The sequence below is a fragment of the Astatotilapia calliptera genome, chromosome 14, assembly GCF_900246225.1.
Source record: "Astatotilapia calliptera chromosome 14, fAstCal1.2, whole genome shotgun sequence".
Lineage (NCBI taxonomy): Eukaryota > Metazoa > Chordata > Actinopteri > Cichliformes > Cichlidae > Astatotilapia > Astatotilapia calliptera.
The window spans coordinates 6117670-6126740 of NC_039315.1; the positions used below are offsets into that span (position 1 = coordinate 6117670).

At 42.4% G+C, this 9071-nt stretch overlaps 1 long non-coding RNA gene across 3 annotated transcripts; it reads right to left on the minus strand.

The window, feature by feature from the left end:
• Positions 1-7639: 7639 nt before the first annotated feature.
• On the minus strand, positions 7640-8837 carry LOC113036641 (uncharacterized). 3 transcript variants are annotated; one of them, XR_003274470.1, is made up of 4 exons: positions 8755-8837; positions 8517-8607; positions 8251-8396; positions 7640-8150 (listed from the first exon to the last, which is right to left on the minus strand). It is a non-coding gene; the product is annotated as an uncharacterized LOC113036641 (long non-coding RNA). The 3 variants fall into 3 exon arrangements; XR_003274471.1 differs by having other exon boundaries at positions 8690-8805; XR_003274469.1 differs by having other exon boundaries at positions 8517-8803.
• Between the last annotated feature and the right edge of the window lie 234 nt (positions 8838-9071).

Sequence of the window (9071 nt, forward strand, 5' to 3'; positions counted from 1 at the left end):
CAGCTGCCTCCGGAGTCCCACAGGCTAACCAAGCCAGATAGGACTCCTTCTTCAGCCTGGTGGCTCCCTTCACCTCTGGTGTCCACCATTTGGTTCGGGGATTACCACCACGGCAGGCACCAACCACCCTGCGGCCGCAGCTCAATGCAGCAGCTTCGGCAATGAAGACGCTGAACATGGTCCATTCGGACTCAATGTCCCCAGTCTCCCTCGGAATGCTGTTGAAGCTCTGCCGGAGGTGTGCGTTGAAGATCTCACGGACTGGGGCCTCTGCTAGACGTTCCCAGCACACCCTCACTACGCGTTTAGGTGTACCAGGTCTGTCCAGTGTCCTCCCCCGCCACCTGATCCAACTCACCACCAGGTGGTGATCAGTTGACAGCTCAGCCCCTCTCTTTACCCGAGTGTCCAGAACATATGGTCGCAGGTCTGGTGATATGATTACAAAATCGATCATCGACCTACGGCCTAGAGCGTCCTGGTGCCACGTGCACTTATGGACACTCTTATGTTCGAACAGGGTGTTCGTTATGGACAAACTGTGATTAGCACAGAAGTCCAATAACAAAGCACCGCTCGGGTTCAGATCAGGGAGGCCGTTCCTCCCAATCACGCCCCTCCAGGTCTCGCTGTCGTTACCCACGTGAGCATTGAAGTCTCCCAGCAGGACAACAGAGTATCCAGGTGGAGCACCTTCCAGCACCCCCCCCCCCCCCCCCCCCCCCCAGGGACTCTAAGAAGGCTGGGTACTCTGAACTGCCACTCGGCGCATAAGCGCAGATGACAGTCAGGACCCGTTCCCCGACCCTTAGGCGCAGGGAACAAACCCTCTCGTCCACCGGGAAAAACCCCAACGTACCGGCAGCAAGCCGAGGGGATATTAGAATACCCACCCCAGCCCGCCGCCTCTCACCAGGGGCAACTCCAGACTGAGACAGAGTCCAGCCCCTCTCCAGGAGACTGGTTCCAGAGCCCAAGCCATGCGTAGAGGTGAGCCCAACTATATCTAGCCGGTACCTCTCAACCTCACGCACTAACTCAGGCTCCTTCCCCACCAGAGAGGTGACATTCCATGTCCCTATTGCCAGTCTTGGCAGCCGGGGGTCAGTCCGCCAGGGCCTCCGCTCCTGGCCGCCACCCGACACACAATGCACCCGACCCCTATGGCGCCTCCTGCGGGTGGTGGGCCTGCGGGAGGATGGGCCCATGTCTCCTCTTCGGGCTGTGCCCGGCCGGGCCCCATGGACTAAGGCCCGGCCACCAGGCGCTCGCCCTCGAGCACCCTCCCCGGGCCTGGCTCCAGGGCGGGGCCCCGGTAACCCTATCCCGGGCAGGGTAAACCGTTCCCTCGATGTCCTTTTCATAAGGGTCTTCTGAATCGCTTTTTGTCTGGTCCCTCACCCAGGACCAATTTGCCATGGGAGACCCTACCAGGGGGCAAAAGCCCCCAGACAACATAGCCCCCGGGATCCCTGGGACACACAAACCCCTCCACCACGATAAGGTAGCGATTCAAGGAGGAGAACAGTCAAACCAGATAGAGTAATTTTTGACTCCAGAGGACAACAGATGTGATTATTTGCTGCCAGTAAAAAACTTGAAGTGGTTTTAAAAAAACAGTTACCTAAATTAACTTTGACATACCCATCTGTGATATTCTGCCAAAGCAACTGACTCTGGTTGTTAACTATAATCTCAATAACTGTCATGGCCCTGGGTCATGTGACCCAGTATTCTGAGTTTCTTGGTGTTTTGTTATTCTTTTTAGTCTAGTTTAATTTCGGCTTATCTAGTTACATTCTGCCATGTTTCATGTCTAAGTTCTTTGTTTGTCAAGTTCAAGTCATGTCTGGATCTTCTTATGTTTCCTGTTTTATTTTGAAAGAGTTTTGTGTTTATTATGTTTAGTTTCACGTGTCCTGTCATTATGTTAATTGTTGTCTGCTGTTTTCCCCATGTGATTCTACTTCCTTTGATCATTCCTTATGTGTATTTAGTCTGTGTGTTCCACTCAGTCAGTGTCAGATCGTCTGATAACCTCACCACAGTTTTCATAGGTTTACTCCATTGTTTCTCTGTGTTTTCTAGTTTACTCAGTGTTCACAGTTTTGTTATAGTTTTTCACTGAGTGTCACAGCCTTTTTGTTAACACAGTGTTCATAGCCTCCTTAGTTTCCCTAGTTCCTTGTTTTTTCTTCTGCAATCAGCCAATAAAGGCTCGCTTTATTTTTGAAACTACGTTTTGTCTCCACCGTGTCTGCATCTGGGTCTACCTCTTTCCTCACACCGGCGCACCCCGCCGTGACAATAACTGATGACTTGATTTTTCTTTTTTACCAGACTGCTGTTTTATCAGACTTAAATTTGAAATAGAATAAAGAAATAGTGTCAAAATGTTTGAATTAAGTTTTAATTAAAAGTGGGTGAAATATCCGCTGCATATTATTTAAGTATCAATCAAACCAGATTGGGTCTGTTTTGACCCCAGAGGACAGCGGGTGTGATTATTCTCATTAAAGTTCAACATATACCACTCTGTGGTTAGTCAAATAGTCAAAATAATCTAAAAAATTTAATATTTTATTGTCTCATTTTATTTTCACTCAAAAATAGGGTATACTTTTATGGAAACAAGGTCTGGTGGCCCTAAATTGCAAAATGAAGGGAAATTTTGTGGTTGTGCTGGTTTTAAGTAAAACTAAGGTGTAACACAGAATTGATTAAGATTTTATACTATGTACTTTAAAAACACTCTTAAATGAGGTGGGGTCATTTTTGACCCTAGAGGACAAAAGGAGTATGGCAAGGAGGACATTAACTGATCATTGCTAATCTGGGAGTTAAAATGGATAGCAGATCTTAAACTTGAAAACCAGGTTAGAGCTGTTGTAAGATCTAGCTTTCTTTATTTGAGACGGTAAGCCAAAATAAAGCCTATTTTATCAAGGCAGCTATTTGAGACCTTGAGGCCTTTGTTACATCTAGGCTGGAACATGCTTTACTGTGGGGTTAGCCATGCGTCCATCAGGCATCTGCAGGTTGTGCAAAATGCTACTGGCACATAAAAAGTCTGAGCACATTACCTCCATTGCAATTTCACTCCACTGTACACTGTACATCCTGTACAATTTAGGAATCCTTTTTAAAGTTCTTGTATTTGTTTTCAAATGTCTTAATGGCATGAGACAGGATGATCATTAAAATTAAAGGATTGTATTACAGTGTCTGCATATTATCAGCAGATAACAGTTCCATATTCAGAAGCGTACTGTCCATTGCATGGGTTCCAACCTAAAAATCAAGAACCTTTAGTTCTGATTTGGAGTTCCATACTTTATTTATACTGGACTTGGACTCCACTAGAGTAACTTTACACGATTGACAGTTCAAATTCCTTCTTGGTTACCTTATACTGGGCACTGGTGCTTCCCCATATTTAATTGTCAACAATGACCAGTTTCAGGCCAACTTCCTTTTGATGGATTGCCACGCCTGAACAGAAAGTTGGAAGAGCTGGTGGGTGCAGCTGCGTATCAGATTAAAAATGTTTGCTCTCGTTGATGTCACACAGAGCCAAAGTCTGAAACAGAGTATTTAGAGCAGTCTGATGCATGAGCTACTTGCTATATAGATGTAATAGGGGTTATTTTTACACATGCAAATGAGCAGCAATCAAATCAAATCAAATCAAATCACTTTTATTGTCACATCACATGTGCAGGTACATTGGTACAGCACATGTGAGTGAAATTCTTGTGTGCGAGCTTCACAAGCAACAGAGTTGTGCAAAATACAATAATGTAAACAAGCAAAATACAAGAATGGCTACATCTGAAACTAATAAATATATGTACAATATATAATAGTATATGCATTTCTGGATGTGTATACTAAATATTTTTCTACTTGTGTGTGTGTGTGTGTGTGTGTGTGTACACATATTTTACAAATTAAATAGAGTAAACAATAAATAAAATATATAAAATAAATATACAGAGTGAGACATGTGCAAAACAGTGGCATTACTGTACAGTATGGAGTGCATAATGTTAAAGTTCCAGTAGTGAAGCTGAGGTGTCTATGACGTGTTCATCAGTGTCTTTACACATTTACATTTACATACAACTTCCCAAAAAGCAAAAGATAACAGTGCTTATTTAAAACAGTTGCCTTGTGGATTCTTCACCTCTGTAGTTATCTGCTTGGTTGGCTGAACTTTTTTATTCACTACTTTTGGAACCAGACAAGAACCACATCTTAGACCTTGCTGCTTCCACTTCTCATGACTGGACATTGAGGTCAACTGTGATACAGCAGATGTCTTATGTAATAATTATTGGAATGCAAGAAATTGCAACATACTTAGGAGTTAGCTGCTTTACACTCTACAGGCACAGACAAAACGTTGCTACTGAACCACTGACTTATGCAACATTATCAGATGACAACTTGAAGAAAGTTGTAGGATATGAATAGAAGCCTGTCGTCATGTTGGTTACGCATCCAAAGATAGTATGTAAGGAATTGGAATTATGCAAGGAAATGACCCTATTAATGATGCTTCAGAAGACATAATGCAAGACGTCAGCGATCATACAGTGTCCTATTGCCCAATCAGTTAGAATGAGAAAAGTTTAAAAGACCAACTTAGAATTGTCACGGTCCTGGGTCGGTGACCCAGTGTTCTGTATCTTGAATTATTAATAGTCCGGGATTTCTTTGTTGTTATTTATAGTTTCAAGTTTCTTGGTTTCTGTTCTGTTTTTGTCCCTCCCCTGTGTTCCTGGTGTCATGTCTCTGGTGTCACGGTCCTGGGTCACTGACCCAGTGTTTTGAGTTTGTGTTATTTATTGAACTTTGAGTTTGTCAGTATTTATCATTCCTAGTCTTTTGGTTTCAGTGTTAGTGTTCTTAGTATTTTGGTTTTTGTCTCTGTGTTCCACGGTAGTTCTGTCTCCCCTGTCAGCTGTATCCCCTTGTCAAGTCCGTGTCTATGTGTTATGTTTCCTGTTTTACTTTGTAGTCTGTGTCCCATGTCAGTGTGTCTAGTTGGATTTCCCCTGGTCTTGTTGTGTTTGATTACTCTCAGGTGTGCTCTCCTTCTGTGTCCCATTCCCTTGTTATCCCTCCGTGTACTTTAACCCTCTGTTTCTGTCCATCTATGAGTGCTGCATTTGGGTCCTCCATCCTGTCTGCCACACAGCGCACCAAGATAAAAATAAATAAAATAGCACAAAGTCCGTAGAGAGTGTATCATAACTATTTGGAAAAAGTACTTAAATTCTTTATTTCTTTAAAGGTACATTTAAAGAAATTAAAAAGTATAAGTCCTGATTCCCAACTTAAAGTCTACAACAAAATGGATTATCTAAAGCAAAAGAGCTCATTGTTTCATTTACACTAAATGGTGCATAACCTTGGCTTTGTTATAGTTTTCCTACAAAGATTACACTTATTTCCTTTTTCTAAAGGCATGTAGTTGGAATCCACATAGTTGTGAGATGGAGGGTTGTGTTCCATGGCTGCTTTCAGTAGGACTATCAACTATGCTTATGTAGACAAGACCCAGTGAGATGTCATCATGAAAATATGGTGTTCTCATCAGTTTCATGCTTTACAGGTGAGGATTAAACATGCCTAGTGTTATCACTGGCAGATTAGTGGATAATCAAAGAACTGAGGTGATATGGGCATAGTTAAATCAAGTGGTTTAATTTATTTTTTCATTATTATTGCTTTTTCAATTTTATGGAGAGACATTGCTTATTAGATTCATTTAATGAGCTCCATGTATTTTGTCATCATTATATCTTTTTGCCCTGGATTCAAATAGCTGCGAAAGAACTTTGGAACCAGTGGAATAACCAGACTTTCAACAGAAGGAGGGCAAAACCTTCTTCAGCTGTGACAAATAGACATACTCAACATACAACCTAAATATGATTGGTATTTGTTGATGTATGAAGGTAACTGAAGATTATAAAAGGTTACACACCAATTGCATTTGAACAATCTCTCTAAAGTTAGAAACGTCCTTTCTGGGCTCGACTGTTTTAATTCATTATTATTTCAATTCAATTCAATTTTATTTATATAGTGCCAAATCACAACAACAGTCACCAGCTCTCTGACTTTAGACTTGTGGTTCCTAGGGTATTTAAAAGTAGATTGGGGTTCAGAGGCTTCCACCTTTAAGTCCGTCTTATGAGGAACCTGCTCCCAGTTTGGGTTCTGGAGGCAGACACCCTCTCTACTTTTAAGATTAGGCTTGAAACTTTCCTTTTTGATCAAGCATAGGGTTAGGGCTGGATTAAGTGACCATGAATAATAATAATAATAATAATAATGGATTGGATTTATATAGCGCTTTTCAAGGCACCCAAAGCGCTTTACAATGCCACTATTCATTCACTCTCACATTCACACACTGGTGGAGGCAAGCTACGGTTGTAGCCACAGCTGCCCTGGGGCAGACTGACAGAAGCGAGGCTGCCATATCGCGCCATCGGCCCCTCTGGCCAACACCAGTAGGCAAGTAGAGTAAAGTGTCTTGCCCAAGGACACAACGACCAGGACAGAGAGCCCCGGAATCCTCCCTTAGTTCTGCTGCAATAGGTCTAGGCTGCTGGGGGTTTCCCTTGATGGACTGTTTCTTGTTCACGTACCCTTTTCCACTCTATTTATGCACCACTTTGCATTTAAGCATTAGTAACAGTCCAAAGAAAAAACGAAGTGCTTGGTCAAAAGGGGTTGTTTGATTGTTGGGGTTTTCTCTGTATTAATCTAGGGTCTCTACTTTACAAATAATACTTCATATAGCACCTTGAGGAGACTGCTGTTGTGTTTGGTGCTATGCAAATAAAATTTAATTGAATGATCTTTCATTTCAGGGTGGCACAGTGGTTAACACTGTTGCCTCACAGCAAGAATGTCCTGAGTTTGACTCTACCATCTGGTCGGGACCTTTCTGTGTGCAGTTTGCATGTTCTCCCCTGTGTTTGTGCGAGTTTGCTCTGGGTACTCCAGCTTCCTCCCACAGTCCAAAGACACGCAATTAGTGGGGTTAGGTTAGTTTGTTATTCTATATTGCCCATAGGTGTAAATGTGAGTGCATATGTTTGTTACCCTGGTGACCTCTCCAGGGTGCACCCTGCCTCTCACCCTATGGCAGCTGCAATAGGCTCCTTAGGCTCATTATTTAAAATGTACAGCGTTTAGCATTCAGCTCTCTGTACTGAAGGTTGCTAAGCAAACAAATCCACAAAAACAAAAGCAGATCACATTTCTTTTTTTTTTTCTTATTTCAGACATGCACTGAAGAAACTGGAACTGAAGACAGGGGTTTCTTTCCAATTTAAAATAAGATTCTCAGATCATCCATCCTTTTCTCCACAGTGTTAGAAACGTAATAAAACTTGGATTTTTATTTATTCTTAAGAGCTTGAAAAGAAGGCGACTGGACTTCTTCAGTAAAACATCTTTATTTAAAAAAAAAAAAAAAAAAAAAAAAAGGTCCATTCACATTCTTTTCAAGCCTAAAACGACTATGACCTGGATGACTGAGGATTAAACAGGTTACGCTGCCACCACCTTTGTAAAACCGATCTGGTGTTCAGAGGACAAGAATTTATGAGCAACATTAGCTTTTAAAACAATCTTTATTTGAAATCAAGTGCATCAAGTTATTATTAAAATAAATAAATAAATAAATAAATAATATGAACCTTGCCTTTAGTAAGAAATCCACAATTTACAGGTCAGGTGAACAACCCTTATTCTGCCTCAGCCCAACAAAACTCTTCCGGTTGTCTCTTCTCCCCCTGCTCAGCTTTTCTTCGTGAGTGCTTCTTTGTCCCTCCCCACACAGGTAACAACAACAACCCTCAGCCCAAAGTGTAGCTTTGTGGACTACATTTTGTCCACTCCTGCCATCACCAGTCACCACAGTGTGATTGGTGTCTCCAAGCGAGATCGAATTTCATCCCCAAAATACAGAACAATAAAATTTGCTGTCGTCTTGAAAAGAACTCCACCTGCAGAAAGGCACGACTTAGTACACCCATACAGGTCCTGTAAAACAGTCAAAATCTTTTCGTGATCGTCTTTCTCCTCTGGAAGCCAATATGTAGTCTCTTCTCTGGGCTTGCCTTCTAGATGATCATAGATGAAAAGGGCTTAGTGAAAGATGTCGTACCCTCAAACAGGCCTGCACCTCTTCCACCCACGCGGCAATACCTATACCAGTCTTACCATTGAACCCTGGGCATTTCCTCTCCCAAGGAAGATAAATCAGTCTCTCAGTCACAGGAGCTGAAACAGCAGAATACCCATGGGTGGATGAACCTGGGGAATTCCACCTTACGTGCCTAGCCCCATGACAAGCGGCCGCACCTCCACTAAAGCAATAAAACATAAAACAAATCAGTAAAAGAGATAAATGAAACAGATACACCCTAAGGTACAGTTCTTTACAAAAAGCATGATTAAAATATATCAAACAATTCAGAGTAAAATACCATAAAACCAGGAGTCAGTCAAGGCCAGTCCATACATGTTTGTAAAATGACAACAAGGCTACAGCAGCAGCAGCAGCAGTGTGGCACAATCCTGTAATAAAACAGAGGGAAGCAGTCGCCAAAGTCCACCCTACTATATGCCACATAATAACAAACGCAACAGTCCCACTTACTACTCTCTAAAGGGCAATACTAAAATGAGCAGCTTTCCTGAAGCAATCAAACCGCTCTTGGTCACCTTGGATGGGAAAAGAATTCCAAATGCCTCGTGTGGTAATGAAGCACAGCTGTTTCTTATAAGGCCTCCAATTATCAACTGGGAAGGTGTGGATGTTAGTGCTGCATTCACGGACATCACGTAAAATCCTACCTAAATCTACTTCACTACATCTCCAAAAGTTGATTCTGTTCAGCTGGACGTAGCGTTTTGTGGGAGAAACGTTTCGTCGTCACGTTTTCGCTATGTCCAGATGAACAGAATCAACTTTTGGAGATTTACTTACCTGGATGATTGAGCATGCATCAAGACTACTTCACTACAGTAACACTGGATGC